Genomic DNA, 13575 nt, shown 5'->3' with positions numbered 1-13575 from the left:
TGTGTTTACCCCTGGAATTGCTGCATATTCCAGCAGCCCTCTCTGCAGACTGGCACAGGCATTCCAGAGGTGCTTTGTGGTGGATATTTCACTGCCTCTTTCCTTTCAGGTCAGGAGCAGAATCTGTTCCAGGGACAAAAACCTTTCCAGAAAGCCCGGGGAAGGATTTATGGCCCAGCAGTGCTGAGCAGCCTCAGTTTTTCTTGACTTCTGTTTAAATTCCTGGGCTTCCCAGACATCTGCAGACTTTCCCCTCTCAAGCCACTCTGCAAACTCACCAGGAACCAGGCTTCCATTTGGGCAGCAAATGCCAGTTCTGTAAGCCCTGCTCTGATCTCAAACCCAGCATTTATTTTCATTCCTGGAGGAGTCATCACACCACTTGCTTTGGGTGATGCTGGCCCTTCTCTGCTCAGTGCATTGATTCCATCCCAGCCATGGGATCAGATAAGAGACAGGATTACTCAACCACATCTTTACTGATGAGTTCTCCTGAACAGCTTTTATTTCAACAAAATGGTGTGACAGTGTTCACAGGGGTTTTCAGGATGAGGGAAGAGATGTAGATCTGATTCCATATTTCAGAAGACTTGATTTTTTATTTTATTATATATATATATATATATATATAACATTATAACTATACAAAAAAGAATAAAAGGAAAGGTTTCATCTCAGAAGGCTAGCTAAGCTAAGAATAGAAAGGAATGAATAATAAAGGTTTGTGTCTCGGACAGAGAGTCCAAGCTAACTGGGCTGTGGTTGGCCATTAATTCTAACAATCCAAGATGGGCCAATCACAGATGCACCTGTTGCATTCCACAGCAGCAGATAACCATTGTTTACATTTTGTTGCTGAAGCCTCTCAGCCTCTCAGCAGGAAAAATCCTAAAAAAGGATTTTCATGAAAAGATGTCTGCGACAAAATGGAGCCTCTAAAGAAAAGCCCCACTATTGACAGTTTTCCTCCTGGCTTCTCCATCCTCACTGGAGTGGGGCCAGCTCTGGGTTTGATGTGCATTTTAACCCCTTTGAGGGGAAGGAGCTGCTCCAGTTTGCCCTCCCTGTACCTTGGATCACCCATGCCCATGGTCCCCTTGCCATTATGAGCTCCATTGCACAGAGCTCTGGCTGGAATGCTGAGGCTGTACCTGCCTGGGCTCCTGAGGGCACTTCAGGGCAAGCAGAGCATCCTTGACAGGAGTTATTCTCTCTTTTTGCCTCAGGCATTGTCTGGCTCCAGCAGGAACTGCAGGTTGTGCGATTTCATTACTGAAGAACTTTTGCTGCACCGTATTCAGGACATGAACTGTGGGGATTTCTCATCTCAGGAGTTTAATTACCTCTTTGATTGAAGCAAATGTTGTCTCAAGTGGAGAGAGGGAGGTCAGGGTTGGAATGATCTCCTCATACCCAGATTAGAAGCTCCTGTATCTGTTATTGGCTACTAATGAGGATTTCAGATTCACCAGCTTCAAAGTAATCTCCAAAATGCAGCTGAACAGCTCCAGAATGGAGATTTGACTTTGTTGCTCTGCATTTTGCACCATGCCCCTTTTTCATCTCCCTTTTGAGCTGTTTGATACTGTCTGTGCTCCTTGTGCTCTGGAAACTGCATCAGAGCTTTGGGAGCTGCACTTCGATGATGAATGTGATTAAACCAGCCAGAGGAGCTGGTTTCTGTCTGCTTGCTCTTGGACTTGGCTCAGCTTCCTTGTAAAGGGTTACAAAGAGCACCCCAGGTCAGGGGAAACAGCTTGGTGCCATTATTTATTTATTTATTTATTTATTGTCCCACCATCCCAGCCCTGCCACGTTCCCCACAACACCAAATCCACCCCAGTTCCTGGAGCAAAGGGGCAGGGGGATAAAATTCCCTAAGAAATGTTGCAAAAAAAAAAAAAAAAAAAAAAAAAAAAAAAAAAAAAAGAGGGGGGGGAAAGAAACTTCAGAGATTCCTTGGAGGTGGAAAATTTCAATGTAAACCTCTGGTGTGGTGGGCCAGGAAAAGGGTGGACACTGGGAAGCCAGGCCTTAGTCCATTACTTGGTGTGTTCACAGCTGAAGTGTTGGAAGTGTTTCAGCCCTGGAGACAGAAGTCTCCTGGAGGATTCCTGAGCTCCAGCCTCACTGCAAACTCATGCTGAGCTCTAATGCACTGCCAGAGCTCCCTGCAACTTAAAAATCTGAGAGGAAATGGGAAATGTTCAGCAACAAAAATTTGCCCCATGGTTCTCATCTTTAAAATTCTTGAACCAGGTCCTTCAGAGCTCTAAAATTTCGTGGTGAGAATTCAACCCTGAGTGCTTGAGGCTGGGAATCCAATAACTGAAGGTACTTACAACATGCCTAAAAGTAGGAATTTACTAACTAAAGCCTGCTTTGGATCATAACTCTGAAGTTTGGGTGCCTTGAAGATCAAATTGTTCAATAAGAAACATCCTGAAGAGTGGGGATTTTCTTTTTCTGAAGTTCCCTTGAGTATTTAATGGACCAGAATTTCCTTCACAAATGCCCAGATTTCCTCCTGTTCCCACTCCATTGCAGCAGGATTTCACCGGCTCCTCTCATGAGTGAAACACTCATCCATGACCTTTCAGGAGGAATTCAGCTCTTCCAAGGGATGTTTTCTCCTATACCCAGCCCCTCCCTTGTGAGGGCCCCTCTTCTGCCAGGCCGATTTCCTGAGCATGAAAACACAGCTGGAAAAGGCACCTCAGCCCAGCCTTTGGAATGCCCTCCAGGAGAATCCTTCCAGCCTTAAAGCCCCTGCACGTCTTTATAGCACCGAGTATGGAATCAGGAAATGGAATCTCAGAGTGGTTTGGGTTGGAAGGGAACTTAAACCCTCCCAGTGCCACCCCTGCCATGGCAGGGACATCTTCCACTATCCCAGGCTGCTCCAACTCCATCCACCCTGGCCTTGGGCACTGCCAGGGATCCAGGGGCAGCCACAGCTGCTCTGGGCACCCTGTGCCAGGGCCTGCCCACCCTCACGGGGAACAATTCCCAATTCCCAATCTCCCATCCATCCCTGCCCTCTGGCAGTGGGAGCCATTCCCTGGGTCCTGTCCCTCCATCCTTGTCCCCAGTCCCTCTGCAGCTCTTCTGGAGCTTCTCCTCTCCAGGTGAGCCCCCCAACTCTCCCAGCCTGGCTCACAGGGGCTCCAGCCCTGGGATCATCTCTAGAACCTCCTCTGGACCATCCCAGCAGCTCCAGGTCCTGCCTGTGCTCAGGTCCCAGCCCTGGGGTGAGCTCTGCTGCTGGGGTCCCAAGGGGCCACAGGGGGACAATCCCCTCCCTCAATCTGCTCCCACTCCCTTTGGGTGCAGCCCAGAGTGTTTGGCCTCCTGGGCTGGCAGTTCAGCATGGTGGCTCTTGTCCCTTCCCCTTCTCCCTTTATTCTGTGTGGGCAGAACAGGGACAGGGACGAGGACAAGGATGGGGACAGGGACAGGGGCAAGGATGAGGACAGGGATTGGGACAGGGACGGGGACATCCTGCCTGCCCCAAGGGGACAAACAGGAGCCAAATCCTGCCTGAACAACGTGAAACAGGTTGTGACAATGCCAGAGCTCCAACCCCAGCCCAAACCCAGCCTGAATTCTCCAAACTGCATTTCCTGCATCCTCCCTTGCAGCTCCTCCTGGCAGGGCAGCTCCCACAGGACCCTGCAGGGTGTCACCAGGGTACCACAGGTGCCACCTCCGGGCCACACTGCCTCCAAACAGGTCCCAGCTGCCACCAGAGCTGCAGACAGATAAAGGACTCTGCGCTGTCACCACAGAAGCTGCTCTGGGTTCAGCTGAGGTGGGGTAGGAGCTTCCCAGCTCTGCCATCAGCTGGCACCACTGATCAGATCCTTGCTGTCTAACCTGGTTCTGTCAGAACAGCTTTAAAAAATTCAACAAACAAAACCCTACCATTAGCAATGTTTTAAGCTAATCCAGATCATTTTGATAGAACTGGGCTAGGGAGCAATTCCAACTGTCACAGCAGGAGCAGGGCTGGCCCCTGGCCAGGGATGGGGCTGTGGGCAGGTGGAGCAGGACACGCAGCTGAAACTTTTCCTGGAGGAGCTGGGGTGGCCTGGCAGGACAGGGCTGGGCCATCCTTGGGTGCCCAGGTGGCTGCAGAGCTGCTCCACAGGCAGGGCCACACCAAGAACTGGGTGCAGAAAAGGCCAGAGATGGAAGCACTGCAGGTGCCAGCTTGGCTTGTGCCCCAAGCCTGTGCCAGCCAGGAGCCCCAGCTGTGCCAGGGCCGTGCAGGCTGAGGGCTGAGCATGGTGGGAAGGGCCCTGAACTGTAGTGGATATTTGTGCCACCAACAAAGGGGAGAAATTATGAGGAGGACTCCATTTATCAGAAGGCTAATGAATACTTTGTTATACTATAATATTCTATACTAAATTACATTACATCTAAACTGAACCTGCCAAGCCCTCACTCTGCACACACTGCATAGAATCTTGTGACTGTCAGTGACAATCCTGACACACACACACACACACACACGCCTGGCCCTGACAGGCCAAGGAACCCAAACACCATCACTTTGGGTAAAAAATCTCCATATTGCATTCTACTTTGGCACAACACAGGCACAGCAAATGAGACAAGAATATTCTTGGGGAGAATTGTGCCTTGCTTTTCTCTGTGAAGAGAAATGTGGGGCTACACACCTGGCCCTGACAGGCCAAGGGAACAAAACACCATCACTGTGGAGATTGGGTAAACAATCTCCATACTGCATTCTACTTTTGCACAAACACAGGCACAGCAAATGAGGTAAAAAGTGCTTTTTCTTTCTCTGAGGTTTAGAGAATGTGAAACCCAGAAATATTCTTGGGAAGAATTGTGCCTTGCTTTTCTCTGTGAAGGGAAATGTGGCGACACTGAACTGTGCCACCGTCACTGCTGAGCACTGCCCTGGTGTGACATTATCAGGGTGACAGCAGCATTCTGGTGATGATTCACTCTGGGCTCATGGGGCTGGATAATTCAGTGTTTCACTGATACCATGCAGGAGTGCAGGCAGAGCAGCAAATGCTGCCTCAGACTCAGCTCCCAGCCCTGCATCTGGGTGATCACAGAATCATGGAATTTTAAGACTGGAAAAGACCATTAAGATTATCAAGCCAAACCATCAAGCTGATGTGATGTTCCTTGAGCAGCCCAGCTATTGCCACCACTGTGATAATAAAGTGTTCAGCTGCGGTGAGAAGAATCCTTGACCCAATTCAGTATATCCTAAGTCTAGGTAGGAGTGAATGAGCGAGGACACAATTCCCTGTGTGCAGGTGAGGCCCTGGAACACAAAATCTTTAAGGAGCAGATTTCTGGCTGTGCATTAATTAGAAGTGGGGACGAATCTTTTACATAGGTGCCAATCTCACCTCAGCTGTGGACATTTCCAGTCAGTGGAAAGTGAGAGCAGTGTACAACCATCCACAAATCCCCAAGGACTTCTGATTAACAACAGCCTCCCTTCCGACCAGCTGCTGGACACCTCTGCTCCACCAGCTGTGCTCACAGCAGGGACCTTGCCATGGCACTGCTGGACTTGGATAAACTCATTTGGGCTCTGCCTTGGGCATAGCTGTGCCTCTGCCCCACAGACCAGGATTTCTGTGCTCCTGCAGCAGCTCCTCCAGCTGCTCCACTATTGGAATAACTACCAATATAGCCAGATGGGACGTACCTGGGCTTGTCTGGCCCTTGCTGCTTGACCAAAAGGCAGCAGCTGTGGTGGTTTCACCTCAGAGACACCTTTGGCTGGCTGGATGGTGAACTTGGAGGCAAATCCAGGCATGCAGGAGCTCAGGTTTCCCTCTGTGGAGAAGCTTTAAGGCGATGGTGAAGGAAAGGAGTCGGTTCTGATGGAGGGATCCAGAGCTTTATTCTGGCCCACAGGCCTCTGAATGCAGCAACAGCTCCAACAGAACTCCCTGAGCCCGTGGTTGCTGTTCCTTTAACCCGTGGAGAAGGCAGGGAAGGGGCAGGGAGCTACCAAGCAGGGACAGGAGGGGAGGGACAAAGGGACAAAGGACACCTGGATGGCCCAATGCCTCCCAGGGGTAGAGGGCATCCTTTGAATGTGCTCAATCACTCCATGCCCTTCTGGAATGCCAGGACTGACAGACAGTGCTGGGAGGGGAAAGGAGAGGTGGCTGACGCACCTGGGGAAGGAATCTTCAGGGAGAGACCTGGGGTGTCTGAGGCAAACCATGACATCGCACCACAGCACTCCACCAGGCCCAGTTCAGTCCAGTTGGTCCCACCAGGGGTCAGAGCTTTTGGGTGGATGAGCAGCAGATCTCTGCAGCTGCATGGGGGTAACAGAGGTGGCTCCAGAGCTCTGGACCTTAAAAGCTCCCTCAGAGCTTCAGGCAGAGTGGGCTGGAGGAGCTCTCTTCAGGCTTCCTCCCACACTTCCCTGCAAACAGGTTTGTTTATCCTTTGCAAACACAGACAAATCCAGCAAAAATTGGCCTTCTTGACTCGAGGAAGTAATTTGGTGTTGCAGCAATTGTCAGACACGGTGGCACCATCTGCCACGCTCACATGACTGCAATTTGCCAGACACTGCATCACCTCCCTGTTTCCAATTATCCTTTTCCTCTGAACAAAGCCTGTCTTTAACACAATGCTGCTACATCCAAGGGAAAGGAGGAATAATAATCACTGTTTACCATCATCCAGCAATACATTATTCATGCTTCCCTCTCTTAGCAAAATCTTCCTTAATATCAAGTGGTACATACTGGGGGGATGGCAGAGCCTCTGGGACTCCAGATGACTTTGCACTGCTGTCTTTAGCACAGGCTCTCAGATTAATCAGGATATTCATTATGGAGTAACTCCACTGCAAGGACTTCTTGGGGAGCAGGTGCAGCTTCACCTGGAGTGGGAGCACAGCACCAGGAGCAGCTCCTGTGGCAGTGGCACAGGGACCTGGCCCCCAGTGCCATGGACCCCGATAATCCAGTGTGAAAAACGCGCATTTTATTATTGGCTTTTTGCAAATATTAAAATGAATATTATATGTGTATTGTTAGAAAGTTATGCTGGATTAATTTTCTTAAGTAGTGTGTTAAATGTAGTTTTAGGTTATAACAAAATGTTAAAATAGAAGCTATGCTATGTAAGATCCTTTTTTCAAAGAAAGGACTTGCAGCAAGATAGCAGCCACAGGACACCTAAATCTTTCAGAGAAAGAGAATTTATTGTTCCATTATCAGAAGAAACTAACTTCTTCCCACCTTGCTCAGCCCTGAAGACTCTGTTAGGATTAAGAGGAAGAAGCTGACACTGCCCAGACAGAATCCTGTGTTTGAATGGAATTTATGCATCATGTATGAAGTGTATGACTACACAGCAGGCTATTGCTTTTAAGGGTTAATCCTCTGCTAATGTGGGTCCTTTTTCGGGCTTATTTTGCCCAGAAAAAGGCACCCAGACTGTCCATAACTCTTTGTTTCTATTGTCTCATATTGTCCTAATCCAAATTGTCCAGATTATTATTACTCTGATTATATTGCTATTTTTATAACCATTTTATTACTATAAAACTTTTAAAATTTTAAAAACAATTGATTAGCATTTTCCAGCAGTGCCAGGGTGTGCTGAGGCCTGGCACACTCCAGGGCTGGCCACGATGATCCCCCTCTGGATCCTGGAACCCCAGGTCAGGTCAGAGCCCACATTACAATATCAGGGTTTCTCAAGTATCACACACACCCCAGGCACAGCTCCAGCTGCTGGGATGGGATTGTCCAGCTGCCAGCTCACAGTATGGAGGCCCCCAAGCAGCCCCAGAACAGCTCTGCACCAACAACAGCAAAGAAGTCGCAGGCAGGTGCCAAAAACCAAACCAAAGCAGGCAGAAGAGTCCTCCAGCCAAGTCAGGCTGTACTAGCCATGAAAAAGAGATCCAACAGAACTTATGTGGGATCACTCACACAGAGACACAGTGCTGGGGCCATGAAATGTCTTGGCTGGAAATGAAAGACTCACTGAATTGAGATGAAAGCCAGAAACTTTCAGGGTGAAAGAAGACCAAGATGTTCATAAATATATTAATAAAAAACTAGAAAGATGGCTTTTGCCCAGAAAGGTTGTGGACTCCACATCCCTGGCAGTGCCCAAAGCCAGGCTGGATGGGACATGGAGCAGCCTGGGACAGTGGGAGGTGTCCCTGCCATGGCAGGGGTGGCACTGGGTGGGATTTGAGGTCCCTTCCCGGGAAACCATTCCATGATTGTCAGCAGGTGTTCCAGACTGCAAGGCAAGACATATTCTATTACCATCTGTATGGCAGTTGTCTTTTGTCAAGTGGGCAGTTTGCCTTCTCTCTCTCTGTGAGTGATCACAATCACTCCTCCCTTGGGAGGAGACACCTGCTGATAACAGACTATTGAATGTCCCTGCATGGCTGATAAGAACTACAGCATCCCATTGGCAGATGTGAGCCCAGAGGGAGGAGCCAAGCATTCCTACCTGGATATAATCTGGAGATTCTGGGACACCAGCACGGCTTTTCCACTAGATTCCCAGAGGAACAGCAGCTGCCTCTGCCACTGGATCCTCAGAGGAAGAGACTGCACCTTTCTCCAGGATCCCTGCTCCAGCAGAACCACCCCTGACACTGCAGGAGGGCTGAGCCACAATTCCAATGGCACTGCTGCCAACACCCTGACCCACAGGGTGTCATGTTGGGTTCTGACTCTGTCAGTGTTGTTCTAGTGTACTGCATTGTTTATTTTATCCTTTTATTTTTCTTCTCTATTAAAGAACTGTTATTTCCTGCTCCCATATTTTTTGCCTGAGAGCCCCTCAATTTAAAATTTACACCAATTCAGAGGGGTGGGGAGGGTTTGCATCCTCCATTTCAGGAGAGGCTCCTGCCTTCCTTAGCAGACTCCTGTCTTTCCAAACCAAGTCAGCAGGGACCAAGGGAAGTGGTGCATTCCAGGCTCTGTGATGTCTCCAGCTAAGGACAGCTTTCCCAGCTGAGACATTTCAGTGCCATTCCCTGAGGAGCCAGAGGGATTTCTGCTGTTCCCAGCTGACAGGAATTGTGTGGGAAGGACGGTGGAGGACACAGGGCTCTGCCAAGGCCCTCACACCTTCACCTGCCACGCTCCAGTGACTCCTCCATTAAATCTTAAAGGGCTTCTGCATAAAACAGAAGGGCAAGGACTTGAAGTTTAACAACTGTGACCTTTCACAGCCAAACAAATTCCCCAGCCAAAGGAAACTTCCAGTACCTCCTTAGTCCTAGGAACTCTCCAGGCTTCCTTACTCCTTGGAATAGGTCCCAGGGCAGGTTTTCCTCTGAGTTTATTCTTGCAAATAGCAAAGGCAGCTGTTTGCAATGACCAAAATCCAATGTCTTTAGCCAATTTCTGGAACAGATGCTTTAATAAACATGTTCAGCCAGAATGACCCAACCCCAGGGACAAAGCTGGTGCCTCCAGCTGCTCCAACATTCATATCACAAATCTAAATCTAGGAAAAATAGAAACACAAGGAAGTGCGGGTTGGTCCTGCCTCTCCTATCAAGCCCTGCTCAGCTGATTCTGGGGTGAGTAAAGAGGAAGAATTGCCTTTGGTTCAGAGCAGAGCTGGCACATCCTAAAGGATCTTCCTTAGCTGGATGTGCTGGGGGTAAAGCAGAATATGAGACAGTGGAAATAAGGTCTGCACCCTCCTGGGCCAATTCTGTCTCTGTTTCATCACCAGAAAAATTCTGATCTTACAATGAAACCAGGAAAATTTGTGCACTTGAAAGCTTCTGTAAATTCAAAAGCAAAACTGTAACTTCTGCTGAAATAATTCCATTGAGAATTTCTGCCAAAAAAATAACACAAGGAGAGAGAGAGAGAGAGAGAGCAGCAGAGAGGGCTTTGTGCTTTAAATACTCAGCTGTTCCTAATCCCCATGCCTATAGACTGCTGTGGAAACCTCAGTCTTGGTTGTTTCAAATTCCACCTTGTAAACACACAATTTATTGAAGCTTTATTAAATGCAATCTACTATTCATTCTCAGATTTGCAAACCTATTACAAGTTGCAAATGATCTTTTATTGATTTTTCCTTTTATAGACTTGTTGTTAGTTTGTTTACCTGGGAGCTGAAGGCCTGCTGGACAGAAGGCTCATTTACTGCAAGTTGGATGAAAATAAGTCCAGCTGTAGCTGCTTAATTGTTTTGAATTATTATTGTTAATTGGGATTGTGTCTTTGATTTCCTGAAAGGCAGTGATGTAATTGCACTGCACCTAATTAGCAGCAGCTTTGATTACTGGGAGCTTCGAGTGGCACCAACCTGTAGCAAACAGAGCCTTGAGTGAATGTTTTGCCAAACATCACCGGAGGAGATGGAGGTGACGTTGGTGTTGGGGAAAACAGAAGGGCAAACAAGGGGTGGAGAAGGACAGGGAATTCCTCCCAAGCAGGAGCACCTTATTCTGAAAAGAGAAGAGGGGGAGCTCAAGTTCAGTCCTTTAGGTCACAGAATCATCACTGTTTATAGAAACAGGTCCACCCCTGTGGCAGGGAGAAATTATGAGGAGGACTCCATCTTATCAGAAGGCTAATTAATTACTTTATTATACTATATTACAGTCTGTTACATTACATCTAAACTGAACCTGCCAAGCACTCAACTGCACTCCAACTGCACAGAATCTTGTGACTGTCATCCCACAATCCCAATGATGAGGTCTCTGGTGTTGAGATGACCCCAAGTTGTTGGGAAGTCTCTTTTTCCCAGCCCCGAGACCAAAGAAGCAGACAGAGTTCCTTGGCTCTGGTTCTCAAGGTTGTTTATTTTCTGTTATCTATAACATTCTTTCTCTGACCTGCTGAGATCTGTCCAACACTTTGGGTTCAGGCACACTGACTGCCCTTGGGGCAGTGTTAGCTTGTTATACTAAAAACTATGTGTACTTTATTTACAATAATTTTCCAATACCTATCACCTATGTTAGACAGTCTGTCTCTACTCTAAACCAATCCAAAAGTGCCACCAGCACAGCAGAAGATGGAGGACAAGAAAAAGAAGGAGAAGGACAGAACATGCCCAGATTCCTCCATCTTGCTTCCTGAACCCCCATTCTAAAACCTCCAAAATTCTACATTTTCACCTTGTGATAAATTCACTGTCATTCTACTCAAACTCTTGTGGTTTGTAACTCCTCACACAAGGCTGGTAATTGTTTCCATGGGTTAAAATCAAAGGCACAGGTGTCTGTGACTCCATGCCAAGGTCTCTGAGCCCCCTGGCAGGGCCCTGAGTACTCCAGAGCAGCCAGAGCAATGTCCTGGGTTCTGACATCCCGACACACACAGACACACACACACGTGGCCCTGACAGGCCAAGGAACCATCACTGCGGGTAAACAGTCCCCACATTGCATTCTACTTTTGCACAAACACAAGCACAGCAAAGGAAATAAGAATTGCTTTTCCTTTCTCTGAGGTTCAGAGAATGTGAAACCTAGAAATATTCTTGGGAAGAATTGTGCCTTGCTTTTCTTTGTGCAGAGAAATGTGGCGACAGCCATTGGAAGAGATCTTCCAGTTCAGCCAGTGCCACCATCAGTGGGGCAGCACTATAACCCCAATAAACCACTCCATTCCCAAAGCCATATCCAGACTCCTGGGGGAAGCTCCAGACAGCCTTTTTCCTGCAGCATGAGCCGCTATCATTCACCAGCTGGCAGAGCTGTGCTCAAACCTCATCTCAGATGATTCTGAGGGAAGGAAGCCACTGACAAAAAGGCCAAATGTGTCACAGGGAATGTCCTCGGGGTCGCATTATTTGGAAGGGAAGTTGCCTGGCTCCTATCACTGAAGAATCTCTTCTGGGAAGGAAAACATCATTACTGCAGTATTGAATTGCACGGAGAGATTTACGATCTAATTTAAAGATGCAGGGATTTATTTGTTAATTGTAATAAACAGCAAGTTCATTACACTCCAGCCTCCAAAGCAGCGGCGTCTCCTAGACAGGGAATAAAATACTGATTTAATTCACTTTCAGGGCAGAAGTTCATCAGGGGGGTGCCAAGAACTCAGAACAAAACCGCCACTCCCCCTGTGCCAGAAAATGTGTTTTAAAGGGAACAAACACATGGGGAAGGAGGTTCTTCCTTTGGAAGGCCCACCTAGTTCCTGGGAGCACCACGCACGGGGTTCTAAGAGTTTGTTTGATTTCTAATGATGTTACTCTGATTTATTGGCCAGTAAATTAAACTCAATTTCCCAAGCTGGGTCTGTTTTGCTCAAGGCAGGAGCTGTTGTCTGATCTCTCCTTGTCCTTCTCCCAACCCAGAGCCTTACATCCCATTTCCTCTGCCCTGTCCAGTTGGGAAGGGCAGGGACAGAACAGCTTTGGGAGCACCTGGAATCCAGCCACAGCCAAACCACCAGGGCCTGAGCACTCCAAGGGAATTTTTTGAGTGTGAATAGGACCAAAATTTGTGAGGAAACAGGTTCACATTTCCCTGCTTGCTCTTCCTCCATGGCTCTTCAAGGGCAGTATCACGCTGAGAAGCCTTTCCAGGGACTTCGCCTTTCCAGGTGTTTGTTGTGGCAACGCCCTGATCTTTCTAAGCACCTGGAAACCATTTAAATGACGTTTCTATTTTGTTTTGTATTTGTATTTATTTATATTTATGCATATATATTTCAGTCCTTCCTTGGAATGTGGACTTAGCCTTGAAACTTAAATATTTTCATTTTATTCCTTTGGATGTTGCCTGTTAACAGCTTGTTTTCCTGTGACCAGAAATATTCATTGAAAAATGGCATTGGCCTCTTCCTCCAGTGTGAATGGAAAGATTTAGGAGCTGGTTCATTCAGGAGATCCTCTCATTCAGCACCTGATGCTTGGCAATGATTCATTATTAAGGGGACATGTCCATGTCAGGAGCTTTTGCTGTTGACTTGTGCAATTTGCTGATTTTATCTGCAACACCAATTTAATGTCTCCTCTGCTCCAGGGGCTGGGCTCCACATGACACTCCAATGAAAATCAAGGAAGTGTTTGAAGGAATTCAGTGGGAAAAAAAGAGAGGAAAATAAAAGATCCAAATCAGATGCTGAAAAAAGAGAAACCTCTCCCAAAAGCACAAATCCTGCTTGGCAAGATGAATTCAGCTCCACAGGGAAAGAATTTTATCTCTCGCATATTTTTCTGGCCTTCTTTGCAGATTTTGGTCCTCTGGAGTACAGGACTGAGTGGTGACAACTGAGTCCCTGACTTGATTTCAGGCCACCATTTCTGACTGCTTTTCCACTGGGAGAAACATCAGTGAGAGGAATTTTTACATCTGGCAGCCTTGGATGCTTTTCAGCCTTCACAGAGACAGGGACTGTGCTCAGCTCAGGGCTTTTTCCTCCCCATTCCCTCTTTTTCCTGGCTCCAGTCTTGCCACAGAGCTGGCACCACTCCCAGCACAATGAACCAGATCAGCTCAAGGCATAACAACAAGAGATCATGGAATGATGAATCCCAGACTGGTTTGGGTTGGGAGGGACTTCAAGAACCCACCCGGGCCATGGC

The 13575-nt window shown here is 47.8% G+C and overlaps 1 protein-coding gene across 1 annotated transcript in view; it reads right to left on the bottom strand.

The window, feature by feature from the left end:
* LOC135458624 (acid-sensing ion channel 2) overlaps positions 1–13575 on the bottom strand; it is a 485196-nt gene that overhangs the window by 340992 nt on the left and 130629 nt on the right. The window lies entirely within an intron of this gene.

The sequence above is a fragment of the Zonotrichia leucophrys genome, chromosome 27 (assembly GCF_028769735.1).
Source record: "Zonotrichia leucophrys gambelii isolate GWCS_2022_RI chromosome 27, RI_Zleu_2.0, whole genome shotgun sequence".
NCBI lineage: Eukaryota > Metazoa > Chordata > Aves > Passeriformes > Passerellidae > Zonotrichia > Zonotrichia leucophrys.
The sequence above is the reverse complement of the archived record's forward strand: the minus strand, read 5'-3'. Positions and strand labels throughout refer to the sequence as shown.